At 48.6% G+C, this 22,199-nt stretch overlaps 1 protein-coding gene across 1 annotated transcript in view; it reads right to left on the bottom strand.

The window, feature by feature from the left end:
* Nucleotides 1–13,902, bottom strand: part of Cuedc1 (CUE domain containing 1) — a 93,302-nt gene extending 79,400 nt beyond the window's left edge. Inside the window, exon 1 of the mRNA XM_005350507.2 lies at nt 13,831–13,902. The gene's annotated coding sequence lies outside the window, so the exon portion shown is untranslated. The remainder of the gene's footprint in view (nt 1–13,830) is intronic.
* Between the last annotated feature and the right edge of the window lie 8,297 nt (nt 13,903–22,199).

The following is a 22,199-nucleotide window of genomic DNA, read 5'->3' as shown; positions in this document are numbered from 1 at the left end:
TTGGTTTTTTGTTTGTTTGTTTTTTGGGGGGTTTTGGTTGGTTTTTCCAGACAGGGTTTCTCTGTATAGCTTTGGAGCCTGTCCTGGAACTCACTCTGTAGACCAAGCTGGCTTCAAACAAACCCACAGAGATCCATCTGCCTCTGTCTCCCGAGTGCTAGGATTAAAGGCATGCACCAACACGGCCTGGCGGAACTGATGTTTTAAAAAGCCAGAAAGATGCCTTAAATCAGTAATCTTACATTCTGAGACCCTATCTCAAAACAAAAAGTCACCAGGGTGAAAGGCGAGAACCACTGGAAAAGTGGTCCTCTGACCTCCACATTCATGCCAGGATACATGGGCATGTGCGCACATGTGCACACACACAAAATAAACCTTTAATAACAATAATAACAACACACTCTCTCTTTTAGGGTTGAATAAATACAGTAAGACTCTTACATGCTTAGAAAGCTTCCTGGCATCCAATAGGCATATAGCACATCTGGCTGGTATCATTGAACCATCACAAAAGTCCTGTGTGATATGAATTGTTAATTCTACTTCTATTAGGTAAGTTCTACAACCATTTGCTGTCGTGGAGAAAATAATCCATTAGACATGAGTCTAGTGGCATGGGCCTTATAATAGAGCAACTCATGAGAGGAAGGAAAACCTCAAGTTCAAGGCCTGCATGGGCTACAGAGTGAACTGAAGGCTGGCCTTCATGCTTTAGTGAGATCTAGGCTCAGAATAGAAAGTATAAGGACGGGTGGAAACAAGGCTTAGTAGTAGGGCACTATCAAGGGCAAAGCCCAAGTACATAGGAGCTGGGTATGGTGGCTCACGTCTATATTCCCAGCATGTAGATGAGGCTGGGCTCAAACTCAGAGATCCACTTGCCTGTCCCTTCCAAGTGCTGGGACTAAAGCCCTTCCACCAGGCCTGGCAAGATCCTGTCTCCAAACAGAACAAAAGATAAAAAGAAAGACAGGAAGAAGAGGCAAGTACAAAATTAAAAAGTGAAGTGACCCAGTGAGAACAGCAGTGTCATTACACGGCAGAGCTCCAACAGGATAGTAGTCTGCACACTCAAAACTCTCTTGTTTTAACATGCTCCTTCTTCCTGGTGGGGAAACCCGAGATATCCCATGGATCAACACCAGAAGCCAGTTTCCACTCTAGTCCGAGAAAGGCAGTGAGCATCTCTAAGGAGTGATGTGGGACTTGCCAAACAAAATTAATTTCTGTTCTTTTTCATATTCCAGGAAAAACACTCCAATCACCCTTTGGGAGAGAGTGCCACCTACCAATACGTGAGAAAGATGACTCAAGCCTGGGGACCATACCAGCTTTCGCTGTGTTTCAGACTCCCTTGGGAGGTTCATACCAGCTTTCGCTGTGTTTCAGACTCCCTTGGGAGGTTCCTAGGCCGTCAGCAATTTTACAAAAGGTCAGCGCAAGTCATTTGGGAAGCGTTTGAGTAGGCCTGGTCTCACACAAATGCACGCCTGCCAAATATTTTTAAACACATCTGCACACTGTCTTCACCCTTGGTGCAAAGCAAGCAAGCGACAGGGGCATTTCCCCGACGCTCCAAGTCCTGCCTTGCCACTCCTGCTGCTGGCGCTTCAAGTTTGAGAAGAACTCAATGAAGACATCTCCACACAGCCCCAACTTCCCAGCAGAAGCAAGGAATCCTGTGAAACCTCTAAATGCCAGTCAATGGTGTGTGTGTGGAAAGAAATGATCTAAACACAAGCATGTCCTCGTGACCCAGGTCCGACCATATCTAGCAAAGAGTTGAAGCCAGGTCTTGAGTTCAGCTGCCAACACAGCTCTGTCATACACTTTTCTTGAACTTCAAGGCTGAGCCGGCTCACAGTTAGTTGCTGGGACGGGAGTCATTTTCTTCAGTGGTGCAGCCACTGCTTAGCTGTCCATGCTCTGTTAAACCCCCCCCACACACACACACATACACAACCAAACTCTTGCTAGCAATCCCGATTAAATTCAGTGAGTCAATAAAACCAAAAGAAGTGAAAGTAGGAGGAGCATTTGTTGGTAAGAAGAGGCTCAGAGGATGGGGAGAGAAGGGGAACAAGAGAATGGGGGTATAAATATGATCTAAATATATTCTATGTATGTATGAAGTTGCTGACAAATAAATTTTTTGTTGGTTTGTTTTCCAAGACAGGGTTTCTCTGTGTAATGCTGGCTGTCCTGGAACTAGCTCTGTAGACCAGGCTGGCCTCGAATTCAGAGATCTGCCTGCCTCTGCCTCTGCCTCCCCAGTGCTGGGATTAAAGGCGTGAACCATCACACCCGATTGGTGAATAAATTAAAAACAATTTTTTTTTTTCTCCAGAGAAATTGGATTTGGTCCCCAGCACCCACACCAGGCAGCTTACAGAGCAGGCTGAGATGAAAAGAGCCAGAACTAGTAACAGCTCAGTACTGGAGACCTGGCTACTACTAAGCAGCTAGGTGACTTTTACAAAATAAAGCAACAACAATAATAGCAGTGTTTATGGAGAACATCCACTGTGGTAAACACCGGGTTAAGGATTTAGCAGGTATCTGATTCCCAACAACAATCATTAAGAATATTATTACAGGGGTTGGCAAGAAACTTAGTTCTAGAAAAATTCCCAGGAATCCACAAGGATGACCCTAGCTAAGACCCTAAGCAATAGAGAGGGTGCCTGAACTGGCCTTGCCCTGTAGTCAGGCTGATGATTATCTTAAATATCACCATAGAACCTTTGTCTAACAACAGATGGAAGTAGAGACAGAGACCAACATCGGAACACTGGACTGAACTTCCAAGGTCCAGTTGAAGAGCAGAAGAGGGAGAGTATGAGCAAGGAAGTCAAGACCATGAGGGGTTCACTCACTGAGACAATGTGCCTGAGCTAATGGGAGCTCACCAACTCCAACTGGACTGGGAATGAACAAGCATGGATCTGAATGCGGTTGACAGTGGAACAGACTGAGGGGCCAATAACAATGGCACTGGGATTTGTCACTACTGCATGTACTGGCTTTTGGGGATCCTATTCTCTTTGGATGTATACCTTGCTCAATCTGGATGTAGTGGTGAGGGCCTTGGACTTTCCACAGGGCAGGGTGCCTTGCCCTCTCTTTAGATTGGATGGGGTGAGGGGAGGGTGTGTGGAGGGAGTGGGAGGGGAGTGGAAGGAGGGGAAGAAGTGGGAATTTGGATTGGTATTTTTTAAAGTAATAAAATAAAATAATATTAATTTAAAAAATAATATTATTATGGGGTCTAGAGAGATGGCTCAGCGGTTAAGAACACCAACTGCTCTCCAAGCACCCACATGATAGCTCACAACTATCTGTAACAGCAGTTCCAGGGCACCTGACACCCATGGCAAAACACCAAAGCACATTTAAAGAAGAAAAAAAAAAAAGAATACTATTACTCTCAGCTGGCCACTGGTAGCACACCTTTAATCCCACCCAGCATTTTGGAGGCAGAGGCAAGTGGATCTCTGAGTTCGAGGCCAGCCTGGTCTACATACCACATGCAAGTCTGGTGTTCATAGAGCCCAGAAGAGGGTGTCAGATCCCCTGGAACTGTTATAGAGTTAGAGATGCTTGTGAACCACCATGTGGGTGCTGGGAATTGGACAAGAGTCCTCTAGAAGACCAGATAGTGCTCTTAACCACTGAGCCATCTCTCCAGACCAAAACACCACTGAAGAGAGGAACCCAAGGCTTCATGTATGCTACCAAAACACTCAGTCAACTGAGTTATATCCAGGGGTCTTAACCAATATCATTCAACTTTTCAATGCACGTAATGACCTGGGATCACAAGTTCCTCTAGGAGAAGACAGTAATCTTCAAGATCCTCTATGCCTTTAAAGTTTGGGTTTCTCATTTGGAAATAAAATAAACATTGGATAGCCTCCCACCCAACCCTTTGGAACTTGGGAGGCAGAGGCAGGCAGATCTGTAAACTCAAGGCCAGCCTGGTCTACAAGAAGAATTCCAGAACAGCAAAGGTTACACAGAAAAATCTTGTCTCAAAAGACCAAAAAAAAAAAAAAAAAGAAAGAAAAGGGGTCGGGCGATGGTGGCGCACGCCTGGAGGCAGAGGCAGGCAGATCTCTGTGAGTTCGAGACCAGCCAGGACAGGCTCCAAAGCTACGGAGAAACCCTCTCTCGAAAAACCAAAAAAAAAAAAAAAGAAAGAAAGAAAGAAAGAAAGAAAGAAAGAAAGAAAAGGAAACAAACACATGTCTTTAAAGAATCAAATGAATCAAATGCAGTTGGGTCTGGTGGCACACACCTTTAATCCCAGCACAGGAGACACAGACAGACAGATCTGAGTTTGAAGACAGCCTGGACTCCAGAGCAAGTTCCAGGACAGCCAGCGCTACATAGAAAGGAACTCTATCTCGAAGGTGGAAAAAAAGAAAAAGAAAAGGTAAAATTGAATGCAGGGTGTTATAACTTGCTAAGAGGGACTAGAACCTCTATGTCTGCCTCACCCAGAGTGAGTCGGAAGAAACCTCTGACTTCCTAGGGCAATGATGTGCTGTGAAACTGCCCCGCTGGCCCCAAACTGTCTTGGGAAAATTGACAGCTTGAGGTCTCAGAGGCTCGCCAGCCTGCAAAGGTCTGCAAATCTGCAACAATTAGTTCTTCAACAGGCCTTTGCCATTTTTTTTTAAAGCCAGTCAAACGAAAGAAAATGTTACCATAGGTTAGTTACATTTGTTCTTGCCAGGAGCTCACTATACAGCCCAGACAGGCTTCAAATTTATCAGACTCCTGAGTGCTGGAGGATTACAGGTTTGCACTATGTCCCAGGAAGGGGTGATCTCTCTCTCTATCTCTCTCTCTCTCTCTCTCTCTCTCTCTCTCTCTCTCTCCTCTCTCCTCTCTCTCCCTCTCTCAGCTTAGAGAAATGGATGTTAGGAGGCTGTACTGCTCTTCCAGATAACAGCTCCAGGGAAGTCAACTACTTTTCTCCTCCAAGAAACTTGCACACATGCGATGCACATACATACACTCAGGCACACACACACAAATAAAATAAATCTTTAAAAATTATTTAAAAAAAAAAAAAAAAACACGTATAGGGGCTGAAGGCCCTAGGCTTGGTTCCCAGCACCTACACAGCACATGCTGGCTCACAAGTGACCAGAACTCTAGCTGAGAGGATCTGATGCCCTCTTATGACCTCCAAGGGCACATGCACATGTGGTGTGCATACATACATACATGCAAAGAAATGAACCTAAGAAAACTGTGTGGAGAAGGGTGACAGCACGTCACGTGCGTGTCCTTGAGGCCAGAAGAATGAGTCAGATTCCCCTGGAGCTACTGTTAGAGGTGGCTCTGAGCCACCTGACACAGGTGCTGGGAATCGGGTTCTCTGGAGGGCCAGAGAGCACTCTTCTCTGCTGATCCGTCTCTGCAGGCCCGAAGGGGCTTCATCTTAAGGATGTCAGCACAGGACGCATTTGACCTTGGAGCGTGCTTATTTACTTTCCCCATCTGCTTGTGGGAGAGCTACCTCACTCAGGTAATCTGTGGGTGACACTTCCCTCGGCCTACGTCTAGGACCGTCTTCTCTTATAACGTACCATGAAGACCTGCACATATATCTTCATCTGCTGCCTCCAGCCGAGTCTCCAGTCACTCAACTGCTGCTTTCTAACACCACCTCAGATTCACCTCTCTTCCCTGCTCAGCCCAGGAATCCCCTGTCCACCTACCTTGTCACTTGGGTAACAGACAACAGTGGAACTCCCTCCCTGCTGCCTCCTCCCTTGGCTCTCAGCAGCACCCGGCCCCTGGTACAGCCTGGAACTGAAACCAATCTCAGACCCGAACAAAGTGAAATCACTTCCTGAGCTTGGCCGCCCGACACAACCACAGAGCATCTTTGCCCAAGCAAAGCTCCAAATCCCAGCTTTGGAAAAAGCAAAGCTCTTAACTGCTGAGCCATCTCTCCAGCCCTGTTTTTAAAAAAATTTACTTAAATTGTGTGTGTGTAAGTACGTGCTCGCGTGTACACACAAGTATAGGTGTTCACGGAGGCCAGAGGCATCAGATCTCCCCGGAGCTGTAGTTAGGGGTGTTTGTAAGCTGCCCAACATGGTTGCAAGAGCACTAAGCACTCTTAACAGCCGAGCCATATCCCCATCCCATTTTCTCTTCTGAGACAGAATCTCACTATATACTCCAGGCGGTCCTTGAACTCAAGATTTTCTGAGTGCTGGAATTACAGGCATGCACCACCATGCCTGCCTGAGATAAACTCTGGCTGTCCTGGCACTCACTATGTAGACCAGGCTGGGTTCAAACTCACAAAGATCCGCCTGCTTCTGTCTCCCGAGTGCTGGGATTGAAGGCGTGCGCCACCACCGCCTGTTTGATTTATTCTTAATAGAGTCCCTCTTGACAGCAAGCCTGTTTTCTTCTGAGACTTCTGTAGCTATCTTGATAAAGTGTTGAGATTGTCATAACACATTTTCCCTAAATGTTAAAGTCTTTTATATTTGGAGTAGGGGGCAGCAAAAAAAAATCATAATAAAGGAACATGTCCGCACTTGACCATCTTTAGAAGAACTATGTATTTTGAGAAAACTCCCCAGATGTACTTTGCTAACCTTGCTCTTGCCCTTCAGCCTATCACGATCCTTTTTCTGTCAGTGGGAGGGATCATGAAATGATTGTCCTGTGGGCCCAGCAAGTAAATGGTCAAAGAGAACAAACTTGGATCACCTACTGTTTGTTCATTCTTTCTGCAGCATTTCCTGGGGGCCCCTGTGTCTGCCCGGAGCTCACGCAGGGGCTGAAGCCGATAACCCAGGAACTCCAAGGACAATCATCTTCTGAATAGACCTGATGCTCTCTGTAGCCAGTATCTGACAATTGTTACTTCCGGGTTTCCTGCCGCTTTTCCCAAGGCGTTGGGTCACTCCCACAGAGCATCTCCGCAGCAGGGACCCAGGGCATGAGTTCCAGCTGCTAAGCAGGTAGGATTGATGTTTTGGCTCTAAATTCATGGACAGGCTACCTTCTGTCACTCAGCACTCTCCAGTGATTCCACAGGACAAGGAGAAGTTAAGCCAGATTTGAGCAGCCTTCCATCTCAAAAATCCCAGTTTTCATGCTTCTGTCCCGAGCAGGCATGGACCGCTCGGGGCCGCCACTTTAGCTTCCTGTCTGCAGATGGAACTTCTTAAACCACAAAGACAAATGAATCTTGTTCCCATTTCCAAAGCCTTTTGGGTTGGGTGAGGGCATTCCCCTCTGCTCCCATGAGTCACTTTTCTTGCTCATTAAGGCATATCTGGAACATCCTCCCTATATCCTCCTCCGGTCTTCCCTCTGCAGTTCAAACATATTCACCTCTGGTCCTCTGTCCAATGAACAGCTGTGTTCTGAGCAACAAAGCCTGCAAGACTTCTACCTCTGTAGTGTGCTCGCTGAAGGCATTACAAGACGTGGCTAATGCTTAGCTATTAAAACCCATAAAAACCTGGCTGGAGAGATGGTTCAGTGGTTAAAACACTGGTTGCTCTTCCAGAGGACCTAGGATTGGTTTCCAGCACCTACATGGTGGCTAACAACCATCTGTAACTCCAGTTCCAAGGAATATAAGACCCTCTTTTGGATTCTGTGAGCAGGTGAGCATGTGGTGTATCAACATACATGCAAGTAAAACAACCATACACATAAAGCAATAAAGATAAATAACCAAACACACACATGCAAAAAAAGCAGTCAGGCACGGTGACATATGTCTATAATCCCAACACTTTAAGCGCAGAGAAGAGGCAGAGGCAAAAGGATTACCATGAGTCTGAGGCCCGGCTTGGGCTACAGAGTGCATTCCAGGCCAACTTGGTCTACAAAATGAGGCTATGTCTCAGAAAAAAAAATGAAATTTAGCATGGTAGCTCATGTCTAGATTCCCAGCACATGGGAGGCTGAGGCAGGAAGACTGTCAAGACTTCAAGGCCTGCCTAGTCATATGGCAAGTTTCACGTCAGCTTGGGCTAGAACAGGACAGTCCCAAAAATGACAACAACACACAAAACTCAAAGACAAAAGCAAACCCAATGCATCCAGCAAGCAACCCCACTGCAGAGTTCCTGCCTCACCCTGGCAAAGATGTCACAAGATCCTAAAACCCAAACCCTTTTCACATGCCCACAGGCCAGTCCCAGGGCTATGCTAACCCCACAGAATAGGAACACACTGTCTTCTGGGACCAGATCAAGTGCCTGGAAGACAGATGTCACCTTTAGCCTCACTCCACTCAAGTCCCCTCCCCCAAGAAGGCCTGTCAGCTCAAGCGTGTCTTCCGACTGGCAATTACCCCCTTCTTCAGGGTTTCATATTTTCGTTCCACAGGGCAAGGGCTTCATCATATTCTACCCCTGAGCTACACCCCTGATCCCAGCGTTTCATCTTGTCACAGCCCCTGCCAGGGTGACCATAATGCTAGACTAATATGATCATCTTATTATTAGATACTAGACTACGGGCCTCTTGAGAGCAGGGCCAGGCCTTGGTGAGGCCTCAGCAGACTGTCTGGCTAGCAGTTCTTAACAGACTACCGGACCCATTCCAGTGACACTGGCCACTGCACTGTCAGACCCTGAGTACAGCCCCTATTCCCCCACCTCGACCAACTAAACAGGGAGCTACTGAGGATGTCTCCAAGGGTGTGAGCCTGGAACCAGGCTCCCTCAGCCCACTTCTAGCTCCTCTGCTTTGAGATACCTGACCTCGGGTGTGTTATTAAGCCTCTTGCTACCTCTTAGGTCTATTTCCTCACCTGAAAAATGAATGTCAGCTCGTAGGGTCTCGTGAGGAAATAAGGACCCCTAACTACTGAGCATACAATGGGGTGAAGGGATAACTCAGTAGTTAAGAGCAATCTTCCGTTCCCAGCATCCATATGGTAACTCACAACTACACATAACTACACATGTGTTCCAGGGACATATATACATGTGACTAAAACACTCATACAAATAAAATAAATGACTTTTTTTAAAAAAAAGTCTTTTTTTAAAAAAGGACACATCCCATCAAACAGAGGCAGGTAGATATCTTGAGTTTGAGGCCAGCCTCGTCTACAAAGCAAGTTCCAGGCCAGCCAGGGCTAAACAGTGAAACCCTGTCTCAAACAAACAAACAAAAACAAAACACATCTGAGTTGACTTCTTGACGGGGTGAGAGATTACATTTTTACTCACGTGTGTGTGCGTTCGTGAGTGTGTGTAAAAGCAAGAGCTTTTACCCTCCATACCATATCTCTAGCCCCCGTGCCTCTTCCTCCACAGGAAGCCTTTTGCTGTTGCCTTCCACACCATTCCACTCTCCACTGCCCACCCTGCCACACCCTCACTAGGTGCCTTGTCCCTGTGGACCAACACTAGCATTAAAAGACAAGCCATTCAGCCATACCGCTGCCCACAGCCCACAGGGCAAGCTCTGAGAGAACAGGTTAGAGCTGATTCCACAGCAAAGCGGTTAATACTGAGTGGTTTGACCCGTTCTCTATCTACCTGACATTTCAGCAACTCCATACCTCCACCATGTCCCTTCCCTACAACGCCTCATCTGCCGCAGCCTCTGCAGTTTTAACCAAAGATTCTTTCCTTAGTAACAAGTATCAGAACTGCCGAGCCCACATTCAGAAATAATAGCAACAGTTTCTATGAAAGGAACCTAGCGCATATGTGAGACCTCCTCCGATGCCTTCTAAGAATGAGATGCTGAAGCATTTACAAGGCTTCAGAGGAAGATCCAGAGCCTCCTGGGAATGCCTAAGTAAGTGCTGGGGATCCGTAAGCTCTGGTGCTAGGGGCGGAGCTCAGTGGTACAGCGTCGGCAAAGTCCTGGATTCAAAATTCCAGTACCACAAAACCAACAAACCACAAAGACGCTTTGGTGGAAGTGGGCATAAAAATGGCTTGACTGGCCGGGCGTTGGTGGCACACACCTTTAATCCCAGCACTTGGGAGGCAGAGGCAGGCGGATCTCTGTGAGTTTGAGGCCAGCCTGGTCTATAAGAGCTAGTTCCAGGAGGACAGGCACCAAAAACTACAGAGAAACCCTGTCTCGAAAATCCAAAGAAAAACAAACAAAAAAAAATGGCTTGACTGCTTCCTGAAGTTCAGGTTAAACACTGGTATCTGACCCAGTGGTGGTGGGAGCGGTGGGGGCAGTGGTGGCGCACGCCTTTAATTCCAGCACTAGGGAGGCAGAGGCAGGCAGATCTCTGTGACTTTGAGGTGAGCCTAGTCTACAGAGAGAGTTCTAGGACAGGCTCCAAAGCTACACAGAGAAACCCTATCTTGACAAAACAAATGAATGAATGAATGAATAAATACCATTGGTATCCAACCAAGAACTTTCTAAAGACCTTTGACACAGTAGAAAAATGGTGGCTGTGTTTCTCAAGAAGGGAGTTATGAAGCCGGGTGATGGTGATACACACACGCCTATAATCCTAGCATTCGGGAGGTAGAGGCAGGCGGATCTCAGTGAGTTTGAGGCCAGCCTGGTCTATAAGAGCTAGTTCCAGGACAGGCTCTAAAGAGGGGAGTTATGTTCCCAAGCAATTATTCCATCTATTGTTTATGAATGGTTTTATTTTTTAATCTTTTTTTTTTTGAGACAGGGTCTAACCTAGCCCAGGCTGGGTTTTATACTCTCTCCAGGTAGCCAGTGATGACCTTGACCTTGAACTTCTGCTCCATTTGCCTCCTCCTCCCCAGGCCTTGGATGACAGGCATCTGCCACTGTGTCCAGTTTAGGGGCTGGGGATTGAATCTTGGGCTTTGTGCAAACTAGACAAGTATTCTAGCCATCCACGAACTGAGCTACATCCCAGCTCGTGGCTTCTTGTGAAGACGAGAAGTTTAGCTGCTCTCTTAGGAAGGAATCTATTGCACTGTTCCTGCACATGAGAGGTATTTCTGGGAGGCTGGAAGCAAAGAGGATCAGACAGCAGAGCGGCCAGTGCAGCTAACATCTTGAGTTCACCAACATCTGGAAGCCAGAACTTCAGCCGAAAGATAAATCCTGGCCACAAGGGCAGGTGAACCCTGCCACAAGAGCCTTGCATGCCACCAAGGAGACTTCCAACTCCCATCTCAGGGACTGCTAGGCCTCGGTCATTTTGGGGCTCCAGACCCAACGGTTATTTGTCACATGGGCAGGAGCCAGCAAGCCACAGGCACCACCTGCTCCACTTACCTGGCGTGGTCAGAGGTGAGCCTCGTGCCCAAGGCTCTAGGAAATTCTCTGCTCTGTTGCTTAGTAACAGAGCAGAGTGACTTTGGGGAACTCTGAAGGAAAAAACAGATATGAGAGGTGCTGCATGGCAAACATTTTCCTCACTGGGTTGCACGGGGGGGGGGGGTGCAGGCTAGGTCTGTGGAGTCAGAACTTCTTATCACACTAAGAACAATCTGAAGACCCTTGCTGCCACACACACACACACACACACACACACACAAAAGCCATTGTCGTATTTTATGTGGTGGGAGTTCCATTTCTAAGCAGTGTTGCTGCATTTATTGCTTTTGACTGGTTTTAAAGACAATGCTTGTGACATCATTAAAAGGCCATTCAATCGCTCTGGTCCATCAGAGGTGGTGTGAGCCAATGGAAAACTTCTCAGTACCGAGGCAGGTAAGTCTGACATGGAAGACCCTGGACTCACCCAGATCCCAAGTAGATATAGATGAACACCACCCGGCACCCTGGCGCCCAGGAAGTCATGGAGAAGAAAAGCAGGGCTGCCCTTTTTGGGGCAGCACAGGAGATGAGCCCCAGTGGCCTGTCTGGTCTCCACTTGCATTCTGAAGTCCATGATACGGAAGGCCCTGCAGCTACCCAGATTGCTTTCCTGGGCAAATGTGCTCCAAGGCTTGCCCAGAAGGAGCTTGCACACTGAACACTCTCCATAAGGCTCTTCAACCTCATGTCCCTAAAGCGAACAGGGGTCCCCAAAAGACTCGCCTCCTACACTCACCCCACACTTGTCCTTTGTTTTCCTCTCATTCAATAGCCCTGGTGCCCCAACACAGAGCCTAGGGTCTCCACACCTCACAGACAGCAAACTCTGTCACGGATGAATGGCCACCTCAATTGCCCCTGTCCTCTAGCAAACTGGAGGGATCTGGGAGCTGGGCAAGAGCTTCCAGGTCTCCATGGCCACAAGTTCAAAGCAGCATGAGAAAGGACCTCATAAGAGGTCTGCTTTGGGCGTCCTGGGATTATTTACTAACTAGCCACAAAGAAGGAATCTGTTCCAAAATGCCTGGAGTAGACCACAAACTCTAGCCTAGTTCGAAGGGGGTATATTAGCCCTCTAGCAATGCATGAGGATACACCAGCACTTTGGCCTGTTTGGGAAGTGCAGTTAGGGTATAGCTTTCGCCAGATCCCAAAGAGGCCCTTGGTTTAACTCACGGGCCTGGTTTCCCCCTCCCTCATCCCCGCTGCTGTCTCACCAGCCCTGAGCTATGGCCCACCCTCCAGTCTCTGTTTCCTTTCCCCTTTTCTTTCCAGCAGCAGCAGAGAGCAGACAGGGGATTTCCAACCCAACTCTATTGGATGCAACAACCTCTAGCGGCCCAAGCCAGCGGCACAAAGGTGCCATTTCACACGTGATCCAGCAGGGACCACACTTAACAATGAAACGATATCCATAAAGAGAGTACTAGTATCTGTCACCTCCTTCGTCACCTCCTTCGAGCAGCCTGGCTAATTTCATCAGCCGATAAAGAAAGGGGTGAGGGGAAGGAAGCACCCAGAACCCTTTCTCCTGGGCCAGGTGGCTCAGGGTGTTGCAAGATAAGCAAGAGAAAAAGTGTATATCCCGTATATCCCGGGTTTCAGGCTGCCCGAGGAACAGGTGGAGATCAAGACCCTGGATCTTCTACCCCAACATCATCCCTAGGGTGTCTCATCACTATACTGCAATTATCCCCTCATCCTCCATTCTCACAATAAACAAATAAGGGAAATCTAAAATCTTTCTCCCTTAAAACACCCTCCCCTAGAATTTCATAGCAGTATAAATTACTTGGAGCTAAAACTTTGTTTTTAAGGGGAGAAGATAGACAAGCCCGTGCTGGGGTGCAAGGCAATTACTCAAGGAGAAAACCGAGGAATAAAGGCAAGCCCCGGCCCCCTGGAGCTCAGAGCCCCAGGCACTTAGAGTCCGAGGGGCGGGGGAGCAGGGGCGGGGACAGTGCGTTCTGAACTTTCCCCAGCCGGGTCGCGGAGAGATGCAGCTCCCAGGGGACCGGGTGGGACCTGAAAAGGCTGAGCCGACCGGTGGCCACGGCGGGAGCAGGAAGCGAGCCTCCCCTCCCCCTAAAAGGAGTTCAGCTCCCAGCCCGGGCCCCCGCCTCGCCATCGCCATTCAGCCTGCGCCCCCCGCCGCGGCGAAGCTGGGAGGGTGTCCACACAAAGCGGGGAACCGGGGAGCGGAGACCCGGGAGGAGCAGGCTCCCCAGGCCTTGCGTCCCTTCCCCGCGGCGCCGGCCGGTGACCACCCCTCCGATTGTGGCCCCGGTGCCGCACGCCGCCTGCGCCCAGGGCCGGAGGACGAGGCGGGCAGCTGGGGAGAGAGGGCCACCCCGATCTGCCGCGGAGGCGCGGGCTCCCGGGAAGCCGTGGTCACTGCGCGAGGACTCAAACTCGCGACGGCCCGGCCCTGGCGGCCGCGCCTCGGCGATGCTCCCGGGGAAGGTGGGGCCGCCGGGCCGAGGTGGAGCGCGGCGCCCACGAGCTCGCGGTAGGGGCGGCAAGAGCGAATCGGGGTCTTACCGAGCACCGCACTCGCGTCCGCTCCCGCGGGCCGCTGGGGCCGGGCGGCGGGGGAGGGGCGCGGTCCCTCTGTGGCGGCGGTGGCGGCGGCTGCGGGCCCGGCTCGGTGGCGCGGCGGCGCGGCTGGGCGCCGGGAGGCGGAGAAAGCGAGGCGAGGCCGGCTTCCTAGCGGCGGGCTGCGAGAAATGCAGCTGTCCCTGCGCGGCTGCCGGCGAGGCCACAAGTGGGGCCGCGCGGGGAGGAGCGGGGCTGCGCGCGCCCGGGGCCCAGGCTGCGGCACCCCCAGACCCTCTTCCCCAGACCGGGAAGCAGAAGTAGGGATCAGGAGGCCAACGCGGTTGCGGGGGGTATGGGGAAAAGGCATCTGGGGAACATTAGGACAAGCTCCTGCGTGCATTCCCGCGCCATCTGCTCTGACCGCTCCGCTAGAGGACCGGAGAGACTGAATGGGGAGTCTCAGATCTTCCCTTTATGGCAGGGTGCGGTTATGCCAACTTGGGGACCACCATAAGGAGTTGTTTAGGTTAGGAGACCTGAGATTTGGGAGATCTGGGAACGAGGGGGACCTAAACTCAAGGCTGGCCTGAGAGGTTGCAGACACATACCAGGAGCCCCGAGTGAGGGTGGCAGAAAGCGCAGGAACCTCTGGGGGCCTTGAGACACCAGGACTGTGGGGTAGTGGCGGCCTTGTGGAGTTAAAGCTCAAGCAAGAAAATAAAATCTAATATCGAGACCAGAGGAGATGGTGGAGTGGGGGCGGGAAATCAAAGTGATGACCCGGTCTATTCACCTAGCCGTCACCACCCACCTATCATTCTTACCCAACATTCCCCCGTCACTTGAGGGGCTTTTGAGCCTGGACAAGGGTTTCCATTAACTCTTTAATAAATAAATGGTCGATCAGCTTTGGTTGTTTTTCCACGTGGCTTGGTTTTGTGCGCTAATTTGGAGATGAAAAGAGGGGACTAGCAAGCTCTGCTTTGAAGTGGAGCTACCTAGGGGGAATCTAAAGAGGATAAAGGTCAAATCGTTAAGATCTCGGCCTGCAACACCTTATGGAGAATTAACCTCTACTACTGGGAAAGCTTGCCCCTTTGAGTGTGGAGCCCTGGAAATAGCCCCGTTCCTCTGAAGGCTTGCAATCAGCAAGCTTCGCTGAGAAGGCTCGACATGCTCACCCACAGGAACATCTGATGGTAAAAACCACAAACCAAGGCCCCAGATGCAAATGTGTTTCCATCATTTGCATGTCAAGGGTAATTTCTTCAGCAAGGTGGAATCGGAGGATACCCTGAGAGAAATCTCACCTCTGAGAATCTTTTTGTCCCTTCTGTTCCATGCTCCTTCACCTGATTTTAGGGAACCCTCAAACTCAAAATCACGAGCTGGTTCCTAGACCCCAGGTTAAAGATTCTGAATCTCGAGTGCTCTGCTGACTCTGGGTTGTGGCCGAGAGCTCAGGACTTATCCTCTTGACCCATAAAGTCTGGTGATGCCTTCGAGTATGTCACCTTATACTACAGTGTTAAGTTCATCTGTCACTTTTCTGGTTACTGGCACAGTCTTCCTCTACTTTGTCCTGGTCGCTTTGACATTTCAGGAGTTGGGGCATGGGGGAGCTCCCAGTCTGGAGATTTTCCAGTTTTGCACATGCCTCTGGACGGCTCGTAAAATGTTTAAACATATTTTCCTTAAAGTTGTTAACAAAGCCAGTCATTGTGATGGACAGTCCTCCTTGAAGCACCCTGTCTGTGGACTTTTACTAATGTCCTCTTCTTTTGAGTCAGTCCTGGAAGCTTTTTCTCAGCAGCGCCCCTCACCCCCCCCCCCCCCGCACTTTCTGCTTCTCATACCCCAGAGCAACCTCAGTCACCCATACCACTAGAGCATAGAGGCCCAGGCCAGGTCTCTCGCCTGGGACCCAGTCCCTCATACCTGCTGTCTGCCTAGGGTCCTCAGTAGCCGGTCCTTTGAACACTTCATAGGGGCTAGCAGCCCCTCAAAGCCACACCTCCCTCATCTGAATACCACCTCGGGCACAGAGGTTAACCATCCCAGCCCCTACCCACTTTTTCCTGGGCATTCTGTTGGTTTCCAGCTATAGTTCATTCCGCCTTCCCTTTCCCCTCCTTCCTTCCCCCAGCTCCTGCCCCCCCCCCTCAGGCCCCTGTGCTCTGCACTTCTCAGCTGGAGGGAGAGACCCCTTTTGCTTTCTAGCCAAACCTCCTGCTTTGGGAGACTCTACTAACTCTTTCTTTCCACAAGTCCCCTTCCCTTGCTTCAAGCCTACCAACCCTGTGAGATGCCCCCTCTCAAAGGAACCAAGTCCCAATCCTGCGCTGCCCACAAGTCACTGTCCTGTTAGTGTCTTCCCATTCACAGTGGACTCCCTCTAGAACGGAGACACACGTCTCTTTCCTTTTCTCCAGCCTCATTCTAGCTTTGGTTTCCTGTGGTCTGGCCTTCTTCCCCAGTCATCCCAGGAGCTTCCCTCACTGGGAGGCCCTGGCAGGCACCTGGTTGTCTAAACCCATGAACCTCCTGTTCACCCCTCTTCTTGGCTCTGATGCAGCCCCAGATGCAATTCAGGCTTCTCTGAGATCACTCCCACCCGACGGATTCCCAGTTTCACAAGGCTTTCCCACCTACCCCCACATTTCTCTCCAGCAGCCTTCTCTGGCACTCGGTTCCTTCCCGCTCTGCTCTTCCGACAGCTGTGCTCACAGAGGTTAAGAGAGCAGAACTTCACCAACCCTCAGGGTGTCTTTGACAGGCAGCATGACTTTAGGCCAGGCGCTTAACTCTTTCTGTGCCTCATTTTCTTTCCTTGTATCAACTAAGGTCTACTTCACTTTCTTTTATTGTATGTATTTGGATGTTTTGCCTGCATGTTTGTCTGTGCACCACATGTGTGCCTAAAGAGGGCATCAGATACCCTGGAACTGGAGTTAGAGATGGTTGTGGGCCACCCTGTGGGCACTGGGAAGCAAACCCAGGTCCTCTGGAAGAACAACCAGTTCCCTTAACCACAGAGCCACCTCTCCAGCCCCTCTCATTTACTTCAAAGGGCTGTGGTGAGGTGCAATAAGCCCACGCATTCTGAAGTACACAGAACCGCTCTTGGCATGCTACCTGTTCAGTAACTGCTAGTGTTGGTATAAATACATTCCTTCGTCTGCTCTCAGGAGGACTTGGTGAGCTGGCTAGTTTTATGTCAACTTGACATAGGCTAGAGTTATCAAGGAGGAGGGAGCCTTACTTGAGAAAATGTCTTCTTAATATCGACCTGTAAGCAAGACTATAGAACATTTTCTAAATTGGTGGTTTATGTGGGAGGACCCTGCCAATAGCACGTGGGCCATCCCTGGGCTGGTGGTCCTGGATTCTAAAAGCAAGCTAAGCAAGCCTTGAAGAGCAAGTCAAAAAGCATGTGCGCGTGCGTGTGCGCATACACACACACACACACACACACACACTCACTATGGCCTCTGCATGAGCTCCTGCCTCCAGGTTCTGCCCCTGTTTGAGTTTCTGCCCTGACTTCTTTTTTTTTTTTTTTTTTGGTTTTTCGAGACAGGATTTCTCTGTGACTTTGGAGCCTGTCCTGGCACTAGCTCTGTAGCCCAGGCTGGTCTCGAACACACAGAGATCCGCCTGCCTCTGCCTCCCGAGTGCTGGGATTAAAGGCGTGTGCCACCATCGCCCAGCCTGCCCTGACTTCTATAATGTGGAAGTGTCAGCCAAATCAACCCTTTCCTCTCCAAGTTGCTTTTGGTTGTGGTGGTTCGTCACAGCAACAGTAACCCTAACTAGGATGCTGGGTAAATGACCTGCCTGTCCCTGCATGTCTCTCTTCTTGAGTCTGCTGTATAGAATGCACAGCTGCTATTGGACAGACTGTACCATGGTCACTTACTTCCCTATCAGATATAGTCAGCATCCCTCCATTTTCCTTTGCCAAAGTTTCTGTCCTGGATAAAAACACATCTCATTCACTAAGCTATGAATTCACAGGCAACCCCAACCGTAATCTCAGGGCTTTCTACTTTCTGAATTTATTTGAAATATCCTTGCTCTGCCCTGGTTCAGACTTTGCCACCAGAGCTCTGCCCATCAACCATCCTCCCCAGTGCTAGCAACTGCTATTCTGAAGCTAGATTTGGTAGTGTTCCCTGTTGAAAACAGTAGGTAGCTCCCCATCCCTCAGAGGTTAAAATTTAACTCTGCTCCAGTTCAGACCTGGAATGCTATCCAAAAGCCTCTATCTGAAAACCTTGGTCCCTAGAGTTAGCATATTTAGGAGGTGGGGCATGGTGAAGTCTTCCCATGACCTTAAAGAGGATAATGGTGCCTGGCCCCTCCCTCTTCTCTTTCACTCCCCATCCAGAGGATGAGCAGTTTTGCCCTACTCATGCCGCTTCCATGATGTATTGCCTTATCATAGGCCCTAAAGCAATGGGGCACATTGTTCATGGACTGTGTGCTAGTCAGGGCTCTCTAGAGCAAGACTTCTTAAACTCTTGACTTCCTAAACTTTATGACTTCTGAAACTCCTTTTTGCTTGAGAAATTTTTTACATGACTCTAAGTATGTAGCTGTATAAAATAGTTACACAAATCAAATGTTTACTGTTAATAACTAATAAAATATTTTTAAAGTGATTTTTGATATGCATATAATTTTTACCATTTGTTAAAGGTAAAAGCAAATTTGCACACTAATGAGATCTATGTCCTTGATTGTCTTTACATAAAACATTAAATCTTAGCTGAATATTTGACATTGCAGGCAGTAGAGCATCTTCAATGGTTTTCAGATTTGGTATATTGATTTTATAATCATCAATGCTGAGAACATCACTCTGGATAAATACATAGTAAAACTTGTAAGGTATGTGTGGGACCATTTCAAAAACTGCTGGAATCTATTCTAATCCCAAGCCAAAATTCACTTAACAATTTTTTGAGACAGGGTCTCAACTATGTACCCCTGGCTGTCCCCAAATCACTATGTAGATAAGGCTGACCTCAAACTCACAGAGATCCATCTACTTCTGCCTCATGAGTGCTGGAATTAAGGGCCTATGCCACACTATTCCTGGCTTCATTTAATACTCTTTATGAAAGTCAAGTCAGCAGCACAAACAGCAATTTTAAAAATCAAACACTAACAAATACAATAATTTGATCCATACTGGGGAATGGCTATGGGGAAATATTAAAATTCCATGTTTTCTATAATTAAACTGCTTTGTTGCTGGGCAGTGGTTGCAAATGCCTTTAGTCCCAGTATGCGGGAGGCAGAGCCCAGAGCTCTGTGATTTCAAGTCTATTTAGCTTGGTCCACAAAGTGAGTTCTAGGACAGTCAGAGATACACACAGAAAAACCCTGTCTCAAAACATCCTCCCCTAAAAAAACCTGTTTTGCTTCTATAAAAGCAGAAAGCTTTGCAAATATATTGAAAATACTGCAATTCATAACATATAATAGGCTAGAATTTGAGCCAGGGTGTTTCTGTCAGTGTTACCCGAATTTTTTTTTTTTGTGATGTGGTGGCATGTATAATGTAAAATGTGTGTATTGTATGTTCAGAACCAAGTCTACAGTGAAGCCATGGATGCAACATGGATGCATGCTGCCAGAAAAAACATCCCAGGCTCATTGAGTTTTGATTTCAAATTAATTTTGGGTCATTTTGCATTCAGAAGCCTTTTAGTCTTGCCAAATGACTTTTTAGCCCTCACATTCAGTTAAGTAACCCAGTCTGGGGCTGTGACCTACAGTGTCAGAAGTGGGCTCTATTGTCAGGATCAATAGAATATGTGTATCTATTACTATATATTATGTAACATTTCATAAAAGGGGATTTATAAGCAGGGCATGTTGGTGCATGTCTTTAAACCCAGCCCTCAGGATGCAGATGGATCTTGGAGTGTGAGACCAGCCCTCCCTCTCTACATAGTGAGTTCCAGAACTCCTTGAGAGATACACATCAATGTCCCTTGACCCAAAACCACCATCACTGACTGAAACCTGGTAAACTGAGTCAAAGTTAACCTTCCCTTTGTAAGGTGATTGTGTTAGGTATTTGTTCCGAGAACAGAAGGCTGACCCCGCCATAGAGAAGCTCTTTGCAGGTGTCTTTCTGCTGTTCCCCTTCCTGTCCTCATCCCACCCACCAGCCTGTGCCGGAACCAACTCCCGATGCTTGCTGCTCCCTAGAACAGCAGGGCGGCGGGTGGCGATGGTAGGAGCCTTTTCCTAGACTCTGCCCATGCTCAGCTCAGGCCACTGGGGGTCTCTTTCATTCTGCACTGTGAGGGTGAGGCTGATGGACAGTTGTTGCCTGGCAGCAGGGCTCCAAGGGAAGACAGTATGCTTCACCCGTCGTCGGCTTCCTCTAGCTCAGGGCTAATGTGGAGACACTGACAGTGCACAAGAGCAAGTCGCTGTGGCTTCAGAAGTGACCGTGTTGTGCTCACCCCCAGGAGACCCATTCCTCCTAGCACCACCAAAGACATTAACAAAACCTGTGGTCGGACAGAAGGGGATGTAACCACTTGGCCATTTGAGCAATTCCATGTGCTTCTACAGTTGCAAGAAACTAAAGGAGACTCGTCAAGCACTGGTGACATCACTTGATTTGAATCATAGAAACAGTATCTAAAAAAAGGAAGGGCGGGTGAGGGGAACTAAGCCTTTTAGGAGGTAACTGGAAGGGTACTAATCTCACCTCCGAGAAGTACCACAAGAGCTGTCCTTGAACCCAGCTAGACAGCCTAGACCAGGGAAAGCCCAGCAGCAGCGTAGCTGCTTTCTGCAGAGTTCCTGAGAGGTAGGGGATGTGTCTACCTCTGTCCCTCCCGGACCACCAGCCTGGCAAGTCCCCAAGAGAGAGTAACTGTTCACCTAAGAACAAACTCTTTTTGTTTTGTTTTGAAGACAGGATTTCTTTGTGTAGCCCTGGTTGTCCTGGAACTCATTATATAGTCCAGGCTGATTTAGAGCTCACAGAGATCCGCCTGCCTCTGCCTCTGAGTACTGAAATCGAAGTTGTGTGTTATCATTTCCAAATTTTTTGGTTTTTGAGGCAGATCTCCCTATGTAGCATTGATTGGTTTTGAACTCACAGAGTCCGGTTGCCTCTGCTTTCTGAGTGCTGGGATTGAAGTCACATGACACCATGCCTGGCTCAGGAATAACTTCTTTTTCTTTTTAAGACAGAGTTTCTCTGTAGCTTTGGCACCTGTCCTGGAACTTGCTTTGTAAACTAGGTTGGCTTCCAAATCACAGAAATCCGCCTGTCTCTGCCGCCTGAGTGCTGGGATTAAAGGTGTGCGCTACCACCACCCAGCAGGAATAACTTCTTAATGGGTGCATGAGGCATAACTAGCTTTGGGGGTTTTCTCCTAAAATTTAGTTAGTTAGTTAGTTAGTTGGTTGGTTAGTTAGTTAGTTTTGTGTCCCTGTGAGATAATAGGTTACATGGGAATAGGCGTCCTCAGAGGACAGAATAGGGTACCAGTTCCCTTGCAGCTGATTACAAAAGGTTATAAGCTGTCAAAAGTCACCCAATGTGGGTGCCAGGAACTAAATTCCAGTTCTATGGAACAGAAGTAAGTGCTCTTAACCACTAAGCCATCTTTTCAGTTCCAAGACATGCCTTCTTTGGTCTGACAAAAACCTTGTGCTTGTGTATTGCTTGGGAACAAAGCTAACCCCCCGGGTTCTGCCCCTCTGCACACAGGCTGTCCAGTTAGTCCTCTGCAAAGTCTGGGGGTGGAGATTAGTATTAGATGAGGAAGTCCATGTAACCATTAAAACTGGGCTCAGAGTGTGTTTAATGGCTAGAACATTCTGATCTAATATTTTGAGAGAAAAATGCACAAATGACTCACTGCAAGATGACCCCCTCATTCTCTTCTAGTTAGCTCTAAACACAACAGAGAAGACTAGCAACTCACAGTCCTCCTGCCTCAGCTTCCCGAGTGCTGGGGTTACAGGTCATGGCTTTAACATACATTTAACTTTTCTTCTCCCCCTGCCCACACCCCTATAGAATCTCACCATGAAGCCCTAGCTATTCTAGAATTGCTATGCAGACCAGGTTCACCTCCAACTCACAGAAATCCAACTGCCTCTGCCTCCTGGGTGGTGGGATTAAAGGTGTGTGCCACCATGCTGACCTTAAACATACAAGTTGTTATTGTTTTTTGTTTTTTCTTTCTTTCTTTTTTTTCTTTAAGTCAGGGTTTCTCTGTAGCTTTGGAACCTGTCCTGAAACTAGCTCTTGTAGACCAGGCTGGCCTTGAACTCACAGGGATCTGCTTGCCTCTGCCTCCCAAGTGCTAGAATTAAAGGCGTGCATC

The sequence above is a fragment of the Microtus ochrogaster genome, chromosome 7 (genome assembly GCF_000317375.1).
Source record: "Microtus ochrogaster isolate Prairie Vole_2 chromosome 7, MicOch1.0, whole genome shotgun sequence".
NCBI classification, from domain to species: domain Eukaryota; kingdom Metazoa; phylum Chordata; class Mammalia; order Rodentia; family Cricetidae; genus Microtus; species Microtus ochrogaster.
This window is presented reverse-complemented; position numbering and strand designations above follow the sequence as displayed.